This window comes from Chrysochloris asiatica, unplaced genomic scaffold, assembly GCF_000296735.1.
Source record: "Chrysochloris asiatica unplaced genomic scaffold, ChrAsi1.0 scaffold00104, whole genome shotgun sequence".
NCBI classification, from domain to species: domain Eukaryota; kingdom Metazoa; phylum Chordata; class Mammalia; order Afrosoricida; family Chrysochloridae; genus Chrysochloris; species Chrysochloris asiatica.
In genome coordinates this window covers 5,532,397-5,545,176 of record NW_006408622.1, presented here as the reverse complement: position 1 = coordinate 5,545,176, position 12,780 = coordinate 5,532,397, and the positions used below count along the sequence as shown (strand labels likewise).

The following is a 12,780-nucleotide window of genomic DNA, read 5'->3' as shown; positions in this document are numbered from 1 at the left end:
GCTCACAGATGGATACAATAAGCAAACAGCCAACGATTAAATGTACAGCTGAGATCAGTAAGTAGTTGAGACTGTGTAGTCTAATACATACTAGTGACCCCACTGGTGTCATCTGTGTTTAGAAACTTGTTTATCCATCTTTCAAGGAGGCGCCTTGTTTACGTTATGTGAAAAACAAGGAAGAAAAACTTTATTTATTTATTTTCAAGGATTTCGATTTGGGACTGACCCCTTCTCCCCTAAGATGAAGGCACAAAAGCCAGCAGGCATCTCATCTCTGAATTTCAGTATCACTGTTTATTTTACCTGGAGGAAAGTTTAACTTCCTTTTTTGAAAGAACTATTTTGAAGTGTAATATACATGTAGGAGTCCTGGTGTAGTGCTATAGAATAAGCACTGGACTGTTAACTGCAAGGTTGGATGTTTAAACTCCTCAGTGACTCTAGACACACTATACAGGGTCCATGTAAGTCGGAACTGACTTGATGGCACTTAAAAACAACAACATACAGGCTTAAAAGTGTGCAAATTACAAAGGCAGAGCTCAGCAAATGTAACATGTGGGTAGTCGGCGGGCAGCTTAAGTAATAGAACACTCAGAGAGCTCTTCCCATTTTCCCTGGCAGCACCTCCTAGAGTACTCCTCATCCTGAGCAAAACCCTGATGATCTGAACCCATCAGGAGGTGTGGCGCTGCAGGATAATGTGCTGGACTGCAAGGTCAGTTTGAACCACAAGGTCGGTGGTTCAAACCCACCAGTTGCTCCTCAGTAACCCTATACAGGGTCACTATGAGTTGGAATCAACTTGACAGCACTTAACAACAACTCATAGTGACCCTATGTACAACAGAATAAAACACTGTCCAGTCCTGGACCAACCTCACAATTGTTGCTATGCCTGAGCCCACGGTGCTAATCCATCTCCTTGGGGGTCTTTCTCTTTTTCTCTGACCCTCCATAGTACCAAACATGATATCCTTCTCCAGTGACTGGTGCCTCCTAATCATATGTCCGAAGTATGAGAGACTAAGTCTGGCCATTTGGCTTCTAAGGAGCACTCTGGTTGTATTTCTTCCAGCACAGATCTGTTAGTTCTTTATGCCGTCCATGGTACTTTCAATATTCTCCTCCAACATCATAACTCAAATGCATCAATTCTTCTATCTATAAGCCCAACTCACAACACACAACGCTACCAGTGCTCCTTAGTGTGGAGTTAACAGTAGCACTGATATTATGAGGTCATCTCACCTGACCTCAGGAAACAAGCATTAACTGTAATGTGTTTGGAAGAGTGTTGGTGGTGTGAGCCACCATTTTATCTGGACCTTTGCTGTCTTAGAAGTGTGGAGAGGGAAAGCAACTTACATGACGTCACTGAAGGAGGCCCTGTTACATCTTCTGGAAAGTGGACCTACAGATATTATGATGGGAGATAGTAACATTATGTAGAAGTTCAAAGCTCCTGACATTCAAAGAGTTCAAATGGCCCATGTGTTAATATATTCACAGAAATAACTGAGCTCATTTCCCAGATCAAATAACTGAGCATCAGAAAGATCCACTTTGAGCCCCCGCTGCACCATGTTTACTACTCTTGATCAGCCTTCCCTGCCTCATGCTTCTAATTGACAGCTATGGCACAAGAGGTGGAAGATGTGTTCACACCAGTTTCTTATTTTTAAATTTTTATTTTGAATTGAGTGATAGTTTACATGAGAGAACATCAGTTTTACACTCATTGTTACATTGCAATGAATACAATCCTCTCTGTGCATCATCATTCAACAATATTTGCTTCTATTAACTGTTTTTTTGTTTTGTTTTTATGTGCACAAAACATTGGAATATATAATCATTTAAACAACCAACTAAATGGCACATTCTGCTGCAAGCCTGACTCCTGGTCACCAGCACACAACCCTACTCTTTCCATGAGTCTAGAGTCCTCAGCTGCTCCCTCTCTATATGACCTCATCTCTGTCTCCATCTCTGGTATCGCTGTGTCTCTGGATAGGGTCCCACATTCCTCTCGTGCTCTTCTCCCTTGATGGTTTTTTCTCATACTCCCTTGGGAAGTCTTCTGCCTCTTGGAACAGCTTTTGGCAAATCCACATATTCAATAACTTATCTCAAAGATGTGTCTGAAATAGAGAAAAGAATTGTCACATGCAGAAGAAATAAACTATATAATACTAAGGTATTGCTACAAAATCAGAGAACCTTTATTAAACAAAAATATCAGAATATGAAGCTATTATTTCTTGATATATTCTTTTTCTGGGTCTGGAAGACAAGAAAGAAGGAAAATGTCAAAATGGATGTCAGAAGAGACATTGAAACTTGCTCTCCAGAGTAGAGATGCTAAAGCAAATGGAAGAAATGAGGAGGTACAAGAGCTGAACAGATAATTTCAAAGATCAGCTCGAGAAGATAAAGCCAAGTACTACAACAAAATGTGCAAAGATCTGGAATCAGAACACTAAAAAGGAAGAACATGCTCAGCATTTCTCAAACTGGGGGAACTGAAGAAAAAATGCAAGCCTCGACTTGAGTTATTGGAAGATTCTCTGGGCAAATTATTGAATGATGCAGAAAGCATGAAGAGAAGACGGAATGAATACACAGAGTCACTGTCCCAAAAGGAAATGGTTAATGTTCAATCATTTCAAGAGGTACCATATGAACAAGAGCCAATGATACTGAAAGAGGAAGTCCAAGGTGCATTGAAGTAATTGGCAAAGAACAAGGCACCAGGAATTGATGGAATAAAAATTGAAATCTTTCAAGAAAGTGAGGTGGCACAGGAGGCACTGACTCCGCTATGCCAAGAAATTTGAAAGACAACTGTCTGGCCGACTGATTGGAAGATATCTTTATTTGTGCCCATTCCAAAGAGAGGTGACCCAATGGAATGCAGAAATCATCTGGCAATCTCTTTGATATCCCATGTGAGTAAAGTTTTGCTAAAGGTAATACAGAAATGGCTGCAATCATACATTGACAGAGAACTTCCAGAGGTTCAAGCCAGATTCAGAAGAGGCCGTGGAATGAGGGATATCATTGCTGATGTCTGATGGATCTTGGCTGAAAGCAAAGAATATCAGAAAGATATTTACCTGTGCTTTATTAACTACACAAAGGCTTTTGATTGTGTGGATCATGACAAGCTATGGACAACATTGTGAAGTATGAGTATCCTGAAACACTTAACTGTGCTTATGAGGAATGTGTACCTGGACCAAGAGGCAGTTGTTCAAACAGAACATGAGAACACTGAATGTTTTAAAATTAAGAAAGGTGTGTGACAGGGTTGTATTCTTTCACCATACTTTTTCAACCTGTATGCTGAGCAAATAATACGAGAAGCTGGGTTCTATGAAGAAAAACATGGCATCAGGATTGGAGGAAGACTCATTAACAACCTACGATATGCAGATGATACAACCTTGCTTGCTGAAAGTGAAGAGGACTCAAAACATTTACTGATGAAGATCAAAGAGCACAGCCTTCAGTATGGATTACATCTCAATGTAAAGAAAACAAAAATCCTCACCACTGGACCAATAAACACCACTCTTATCAATGGAGAAAAGATTGAAGTTGTCAAGGACTTCATTCTTCTTGGATCAACTCTTGACACTCATGGAAGCAGCAGTCAGGAGATCAAACGACGTATTGCATTAGGCAAATCTGCTGCACAGGAACTTTTTAAAATGTTGAAGAGCAAAGATGTCAGCTTGAGAACTAAGGTGCGCCTGACCCAAGCCATGGTATTTTCAATAACCTCATATGCATGTGAAAGCTGGACAGTGAATAAGGAAGACGGTAGAAGAATTGATGCTTTTGAATTATGGTGTTGGAGAAGAATATTGAAAGTGCCATGGGCTGCCAAAAGAACCAAAAGATCCGTTTTGCAAGAAGTTCAGCCAGAGTGTTTCTTGGAGGCCAAGATTGCCAAACTTGGTCTCTCATACTTTGGCCATATTATCAGGAGGGACCAGTCGCTGGAGAAGGATTTCATGTTTGGTAAGGTGGCGGGTCAGAGAAAAAGAGGTAGACCCCCAATGAGATGGATTGGCCAAGTGGCAGCATTAATGGACTCAAGCGTGGCAACAGCAGTGAGGTTAGCCCAGGATTAGGCAGTGTTTTGTTCTACTGTGCATAAGGTCGCTCTGGGTTGGTACTGACTCGATGGCACCTAACTACAACACAACATACACTTCTGAAGGTGGTCTTTCCATCTCTCTAATCCTTTGATAAAGGAGCTCTGGTAGTGTAGTGGTTACGAATCCGGCTGTGAACCGCAAGGTCAGCAGTTCGAAACTACCAGCTGCTCCACAGGAGAAAGAGGAGGCTCTTATAAAGATTTACAGCCTTGGAAACCCTGTACAGGGTCGCTGTGAGTCAGAACCAAGTCCACGGCACATAAGCACCACCAATTCTTCAATAAGTACTCATGGTGTGGCGCTGTAGGATCAGCACTGGATTGCAAACCACAGGTTGGCAACTCAAATCCATCAGCATTATCTTGGAAACCCTGTACAAGGTTGCTGTGAGTCAGAACAGAGTGGAGGACACTAACAGCAATATTCCTTCCCTAAACAATCCTGCCCTCTTTGGCTGACATCGCATCAAAAGGGAGGTTTTAACATCTTCAAAGGCCCCTTTGAATTTATGCTCCAAATTGATTCTGAGATCATAAAGAACTCTGAGGGGGCAAGATCAGAACTTTAGGGAGGATGAAGTTTTCCCAGTGAAATTCTCATAGGACAGCTCTTGCTACCATCAGAGAATAAGCAAGGTCGTTGTCACAATGTGGGAAAACAAAACAAAACAAAACAAAACAAAACACTCCACAGCATGATTTTCTGGCCTTTCTTTCACCACTGAAGTTTTCAATTTTCTTAAAAGTTCTTCCTCATAAATCTCTATAATCATCTTGTGTTTCTTAGGAAGGCTATCAAGATGATCCCTTTGGGGGTCCCTCAAAACATTTACCTTAACCTTCTGAGCGGACCTCTCTGTCTTGAGTTTTACTGGCTTAGCAGATCCCTTTGGAAGTCACTGTTTTGAATGGACTTTTTTTTTTTTTCTGAAGGCACCCTAATGAGACTAAGCCAAGTGTATGACTGAGAGAACTTGTCTGCATCCACTCACTGATCTCAGAGATATGCTTAAACACGCTTTGTTTGGAAGCAAACTGTGTGTGTATGAACTGGAATCCTAGTAGGCATACTTAGAAGAGCACATTTTCTTATTAAACATTTCATAACAAGAAGCATGACGGTTCTTCCTGAAGAGGTGGGGACATCCAAACATGCACAGAACTCACCATTCACAATGGTGTTTCCTCTGTGTGATTGATTCTACCTTCTTGTTATTGTTGATGTTAAGTGCAATCAAGTCTGTTCCTACTCTGTATAGGGTTTCCAAGGAGCAGCTGGTGGGTTTGAACTGCAGAACTTATGGTTCACAGTCCAGTGCTTATCCTATAGCGCCACACCGGGACTACTTTGAGTATTTGGTAAAAAATCAAGATTGGTATTAACAACTGGGCTCATGGGTTTCTAGTAGAGGATTATAGTATAGAGGGCAGCTGTGTGTGTGTGTGGGGGGGGGGTTGGGACTGAGTAGGAGGATCAGAAGAAGATGACACAGGGTGAGGTGGTGGAGCAGTGGTTGTTTGCACAACCTTTACAACAGTCCATGGTTGTTGTCGTTGTAGGTGTCATCCAGTCAGTCCCAACTTACAGCAACACTATATAGGGTTTCCAAACTGTAAATCTTTGGGGAAGTAGACAGCCTTATCCTTCTCCCACAGAGAGGCTGGTGGGTTCGAATTGTCAACGCTGTGGTTCACAGTCCAATGCTTATCCCACAGAGCTATCATGGACCTTTCTTCATGCTTATGAAGAAGGATTGCTGGTTTCTTTATGGTTATCCTGGTGTGGCGCTGTGGGAGTCCTGGTGTGGCACTGTGGGTTAACACATTGGACTGCAAAGTTGGTTTGAACCACAAGGTTGGTGGTTGAAACTGACCAGCCACTCCTAGGAAATCCTATACAGAATCTCTATGGGTCAGAACTGACTTAACGGCACTTAACAACGATGCTTCTGAAATTCAGGACGATTCTCAGAAGTGAAGACCCTCTTTCTAAAACATACAACTTTTTGGCCTCTGTTCAGGTGTCCTGATTATGACCCCAAAGCTGGATGTTTTAGACATCAGTTTCAAGTACCACTTATTTACATATACTGGCTACCAGGTGATGGGCACAGCAGATGGGGCTGCTGATACACAGGGATCATGAGACTTGCCTGAGCCCTCAGGTTAGAAGGGAGGGGAGGCAGGAGCTATGCCCAAGCCTCCCAGTCCTCCGCGTTGCTTTGTCTACCTTTCCAGAGATGGGGACGGGATGCTTGCACCCGGGTGAGAAGGTGGAAGGGGAGGTTCAGGCAAGAATATGGTAGGTGAAAGGGATGACTCATCTCCTTGAAGGCAGATGCTGATTTTGTGAGTTTGGTCTTACTTACACCTTTCTTTCACTGTTGTACAAGCTGCAATAATAGGGATTATTATTGTTAATGTCTTTGAGTCAATTCTGACTCATGGCAAACCTCTTGTAGGGTTTATGAGGCTTTTCAGCTTTGTGGGAGCAGAAAGCTTTATCTTTCTCTTGAAGAGCGACTGGTGGGCTCTAACCAACGACCTTGTGGTTCAAGGTCTTTTTTTTTTTTTTTTTTTTTTTTTTAAGTGCCGTTGAGTCAGTTCCAACTAAGGAGTAACTGGTGGGTTTGAACTACTGACCTTATGTTTCACAGTCCAGTGTTGATCTTACAGTATCACACCAGGAGTCCAGTAATAGAAATATTGTTGTTGTTAAGTACTGTGGAGTCAGTTCCAACTCATAGTGACCCTGTATAGGTTTTCTGAGGAGCAGCTAGTGAGTTTTGAACCACCAACCTTGCAGTTCAAACCGGCATTTTGGTCTAGTGCATTAACCCACAGCGCCACACCAAGACTCCTGCTCCTATAGGTAATGGCTTGTGAAAATATAATAGGAACAAAACAATCTTCTATTCATATTTAAGCATTATCTTCATTAATCCTCACAAAACTTTACAAAGCCTATCCTATTATACCCATTTTACAGATTAGGAAACAAAGGCAGAAAATTGATGCTTTGCACTTGTAAGTTTGACCACTTCCCTGTACAAACCTATGTTTGGGGTAGGGATTTTCCATGCATTGGTGTTCATCTAGTTTTCTGTTTTTATTTTCTGCTGTGACAACAAACAATTGCAATGTTTATGCTGCCCCAGGTCAAAGACTTCTAGATGTGTGCTTTCATAGTTTCTCTAGCTCATTTAATGTACTTTCATATTTCATTTCCTATTATGTTTCTGAATGGTAAAAATGATTCTCTTTTTTCTTCTGGGGCCTCAGGCTGTGATATTACAACATGGATGAGATCCAATATAGTAAAATGGGTTTCCTCCTTCAATGCATGTGCCTCCCTGTCCTACTCTTCATGATGCTTGAGATGGCCACTCACACTTTAGTATGAATTAGAAGTAGCAGGACAAGGCAGGGTGAGACCCGCTGTTGGTAAGTGTCTATGGCATGGCACTCTGGAAACAAGACCGATCTAAGGGTTTCTGTTTTCCAACCTGATGATTCCTCTGATTGTCCACAAACAGTGAAATTCTCCAAACCTCCAATGTAAGATTACCAGTCTGTTCCTGCCATGTGCACAGAGGCACGGATGGGCAGAGTCTCTAGCCAAGACCATGATGATGAGCTTCCCTGGTCAACTATAACAAAACCCCCAAAATTACTATTTCCCTAAGTGGTGTAAGAGTTATTGATTTAGAATAAGAGACTGAAACGTGACCCCGTTAGCAGAAGCAAATGTGTTATCTTGATTGTTGAGCATAACTGATCTTCTTATTAGATCCTGGCTAGGCAATGGCAAGGAGCTCTGGTAGCGTAGTGGTTACGAATCGGGCTGCGAACCTTAAGGCCAGCGGTTCGAAACTACCAGCCGCTCCGCGGGAGAAAGATGAGGCTTTCTACTCCCGTAAAGATTTACACCCTCGGAAACCTTGTACAGGGTCGCTATGGGTCGGAACCGACTCGATGGCACTTCACAACAACAACAACAGGCAATGGGGAAAGCCAAGGAAGGATCAAATTTGTTTCCATTTCTTTATTGTCTTCTGGAACAGAACACAGACAGGTTCATCCAGGGACTTCGATCCCTGTCCCCGCCTCTTTCACACGAGAAGGACACAGGTACATCATGGAAGAAGTTGCCCGAGTGGGTCATTTGTCTTGGTGGGAGGGGAGGGAATGCTGATAGTCCGCGTGTCCAGGAAAAGGTCAAACACCTGTGGGTGTTAATTAATCCAGTGACCACACTGCCTTGCTTGCTTCATTAGGGAGGACCATGCATTTGGCCAGAATGATCTTTTCAAGATTGCTGCTTTATTAAGCGGACAACATCTGCTTACTGTTCTGAGGGACTTAAGTGTCCTTTGTAAGGATGTTGGCAGCAGTGACAGTGGGTAGCATGGGTTAAGACTCCTTCCGCCGGATGCTTGTTTTGTCTTCCCTGTCAAAATTGGCCCTCTTGCTCCTACCCCACATTAAGCTCCACAAAGATTCGAGCTGCGCTCCATTTTTTCATTGGCTATCGTCCCAGTCAATGCCCTCTAGGTTAAGGCAGCACGGTTGCTAATGTTTATGAAATTATTGTAACATTTATGGACAATTATTATGTGGGACCAATGGTAGAGATCCCTGCTCATCACTCAGCTTCTCCTTGAAGAAGGTACAGTTCCTCTCCTCCTGTGACTCACAGGCCAGAGGTCCACTTACGTAGCTCCAGAGCCCAGCCAGCAAGGGCCCCACTTTCCACTCAGGGCTGGAGGAGACCATGCAGATTTCCAGGCCACAGAATACCTGAGTTCATTCTCATGGTCATTTCCTCATTTGAGCTCTGGGTTCTGCAAAACCACTTATAGAGCATCTCAGGTGGGCTCCTCCCTCTCTGAGTGTCTTAAGCAGCTGGCTAGACATTCAGTGACTCCTTCCCCTTGAATTTATACCCATAAATATTTGTGTATGAAGAAGATGCTCTTGGAGATTTGGATAAACGTGGATTTAGAGTTGTAGGAAAGCAAATGACATCACATCCCACGTTGTGTATCTGATATGTAAAAGCCCTCAGCTGTTGCCACAGCTGCAGATGTTTCCAGGATCCGCTTACAGCTCTTCAAAGCCTTGATGCTTCACCCAGACCCAGGAGCCAAAGGGGTTAGCATGCCACAGGGCAAGTGGAAGATGGTTTTTAGTGATATAGAGTGGGAATGTTCTTTATTTAAAAAGCTGTATATTAAAGTGTGGAGTCCTAATATGGCACTGTGGGTTAATACGCTAGACTGCAAGGTCTGTTTGAACCACAAGGTCGGTGGTTCAAGCTCATCAGCCACTCCTTGGAAACACCAAGGAGTTGGAATTGACACAATGGCACTTAAAAACAGCAACAACAACAATATATTCAACTTTGTTGTTATTAAGTAATATTTGTTTTATTTGTATGATAGTCATAAAACAGTTCCTTTCAAAAACTTTTATTTAAGTTGAAAACAAAAAAAAAAGTCATTTTAAAGGATAACAATTACGAAAACCGTAAAGAAAGAGTTATTGCCATGTACTGTTTGAGTCGGTTCTGACTCAGAGACCCTGTAAAAGGTTTTTGAGGAGAAGCTCGTGGGTTTGAACGACCAGCCTTATGTTTAGCAGTTCAGTGCTTATCTTAGGGCTCCAATAAAGAGAGAACGGTAGTACTTTGGTGACATGAGTTGTTAAGTGCTCGACTGTTAGCTGAAGAGTTGGCAGATCAAACCCACCAAGAGGCATCTCAGAAGGCAGGCCTGGTAATCTGCTTCTGAAAGGTCTACTCCGTACACATGGGTGGGAATCAACTAGATGGCAACTAACAATAATATGAATGGGATGAGTGTGATGAGGATGTGTCAGGGACCACTTCAGAACCCTGCCTCGAGGGACCTCTTCTTTAGAGCTGGTAACTGTGAGTTCTGATTTTGTGAACCTCATTGCTTTGTCTGGTAAGTAGAAATAGTTCATTCAGCCTCTTACTCTCATCATCTTGTGGGATCCAAATGGAATAACAAAGCAGGTAAGTATCTAGATGATATTATTACTGGCAGTAGTGCTTATTCAAAGACAGCTACTATGTAGTGAGTTCCCATGGCCTACCCTTTGCAGTTTTGTGGCTGGCAACTGGGTGGGACCATGCAGATTCAGTGCATTTCTTCTTTTTCTTATGGCTTAGGTAAGAGAAGGCGAGGGAAGATGTGGGTAGCATTATATGATTTAGTCATGAAACATTGGTAACAGAGTTAATTGTGATTGTAAAAGCTTAGAACTCGAATGTGGGGATTGGTCCATTTTACTATCTTGCTGGTTGTAAAAAGGAGCCTTGGTAGAGTAGTGGATTATGCATTGGGCTGCCAACCTCAGATTCAGCAGTTGAAACCCACCAGATTTTCCACAGAAGAAAGATGAGGCTTTCTGTTCCCTTAAAGATTTATAGCTTCAGAAACCCTATCCAGAGTCGCTATGAGTTGGAACTGATTCAATGACACATAGTAGCAACAACAGTTGGGTATAAAATGAGCCACTTCAGAAGTCGGAACAGGGGATCTTGGCTCCTATTAAGAAAGAAGTGTCAGGAGTGGAACATGTCCCTTGGACCTTGAGATCCCTGTACATTGAACCTCCTTGACCCAGAAGACAGAGAACTGGCAAACAGGAATTGTGGCAGAAGAAGAGAACAGCAGAACCAAGCATCAGAGCAAAAGACAGAGAAGCGAGGGTTTCCTAACACTCAGCAAACAGAGCTCCGTGCCTCCAGGCAACATCTCTGGGGCTGATGTTCTTTGGAGACCTCCAGGTATCTTGGAATCAATCTTCTTCTCGCTCTGGAAGTTTACAGTGCAGGAGACCTGGATTCAAAGGGGATAGTCAGTTCCTGGCTCTTCTTTCTTGATGGTAGTAGGTCTCTCTGTTGTCTGATCACTTGATTTAACCTCCTTTATATCACAAAAGAGATGGACTCAAAATACATCCTAATCTTATAGATTCTACCCTGTCTCATTAACATAACTGCCCCTAATTCTGCCTCATTAACATCATTGAAGTTAGTTAGGAATGACAACACATAGGATAATTACAGCAGCTCACGAAATGGAGGGTGATTACATGAATCATGACCTAGCCAAGTTAACACATACTTTGGGGAGATAATTCAACTCATGACAGACTATAACTTTACTATCTTTTTCTTTTCTTTTCTTTTTGCTTTTCCTTTTCTTGGTTTTTCTATTTTATTATCTTGTTCAAATGTTCTACAATACTCACTTTAAAGTCAATAAACACTCACATAAACTGTAACACAAAGGCCTGGTTATACATTTCTTTTTCAGATAGAAAACAAACAAACAATCCTTTCTCTAATTGCGAGTCTGATCAAATGTAGGTCCTAGCTCAAGATAATGTTCATGTCTCATAGTTGAGCCAGAGTAACATTTCTCAAAGTGCAGTCCTTGAAATCCTGGAGCCCACTGAGACTCCTTGAAGGTGTCTGAGAGGATCAAAGTATTTTCATAACAAATACTAAGATATGATCACGTTTTCCTTCAGTAGTGATGGTGTTCAGCAACAACAGGTAACACTCCTCATCTTAGTGTGGAACTAGGCAGTGGCACCAGTCAGTATGCACTAGGAGTTTCTGGACTCTTCCCTGCCACACAATGCAGAAAAAGAACCAGCTAGTTTTTCTTAAGAATGTATTTGATGAAGAGCTGTTGTTGTGGTTAGCTGCCATCAACTTGGCCCTGATCTATGACCAATGGAATGAACCATTGCCTGGTTCGGGACCACCCCCAAGATCGGATGTACGTTAGATCCACTGAGATCCATAGGATTTTCATTGGAGGAAACAGTACAAGTTATTAATTTCACGAAATCTCAATTTTTTTTTTCTAGATATGAAAATTTGTTATCCTTATGTTTTCAACATTGTAACTTAAGATCTTGGCCTTTCCTTCTTGCCTTTGTATAAGGTCAAAAGAGAAACATTAGCTACCTTGACAACCTTGAAGTGGACTCCAGAAATGTCACCAACAGCATGACCTTTGCGACCAAATCCAGCAACTAGAACTTCATCGTTTTCCTCAATAAAATTCAAGTAACCATCATTGGGTACAAAGGCTGTGATTTTCTTTCCATTCTTAATCAGCTGGACCCGGACACACTTCCTAATGGCAGAATTTGTCTGTTTTGCTTCAACACCCACTTTTTCCAGCACAATGTCTTTTGCATGGGAAGCGCCTCCAAAGGGATTGGCTTTCAAAGCGGTGCCCAAATGTGCTTTTCCGTACTGTTTATCATGCTATTTCTGGTCCCATAGGTGGCTCTGGAGCTTCCTGGCAGTACAAAGACCTCGACACTTGCCCATGTCAGTGACACCACGGCACCCAGTGAAAAGAGAGGGAGACAGGACAGCAAATCTCAATCTTTGAGTCCAGATTCGATGTGACTAGATGGAAAGGTCACATTAAACACTTTGACCCCTTCCCTCCACATTGTAGGACCATGGTCTCCACAAGAAAAAGCCCCTCTCTGATTATTTCAAGTGTGCCCATAAGTAACTGTTTTTTTTGTTTGTTTGTTTGGTTGGTTTT

At 42.4% G+C, this 12,780-nt stretch overlaps 1 pseudogene; it reads right to left on the bottom strand.

Annotated features, from left to right (window-relative positions):
• Nucleotides 1-12,122: 12,122 nt before the first annotated feature.
• Nucleotides 12,123-12,554, bottom strand: LOC102836594 (annotated as a pseudogene).
• Between the last annotated feature and the right edge of the window lie 226 nt (nucleotides 12,555-12,780).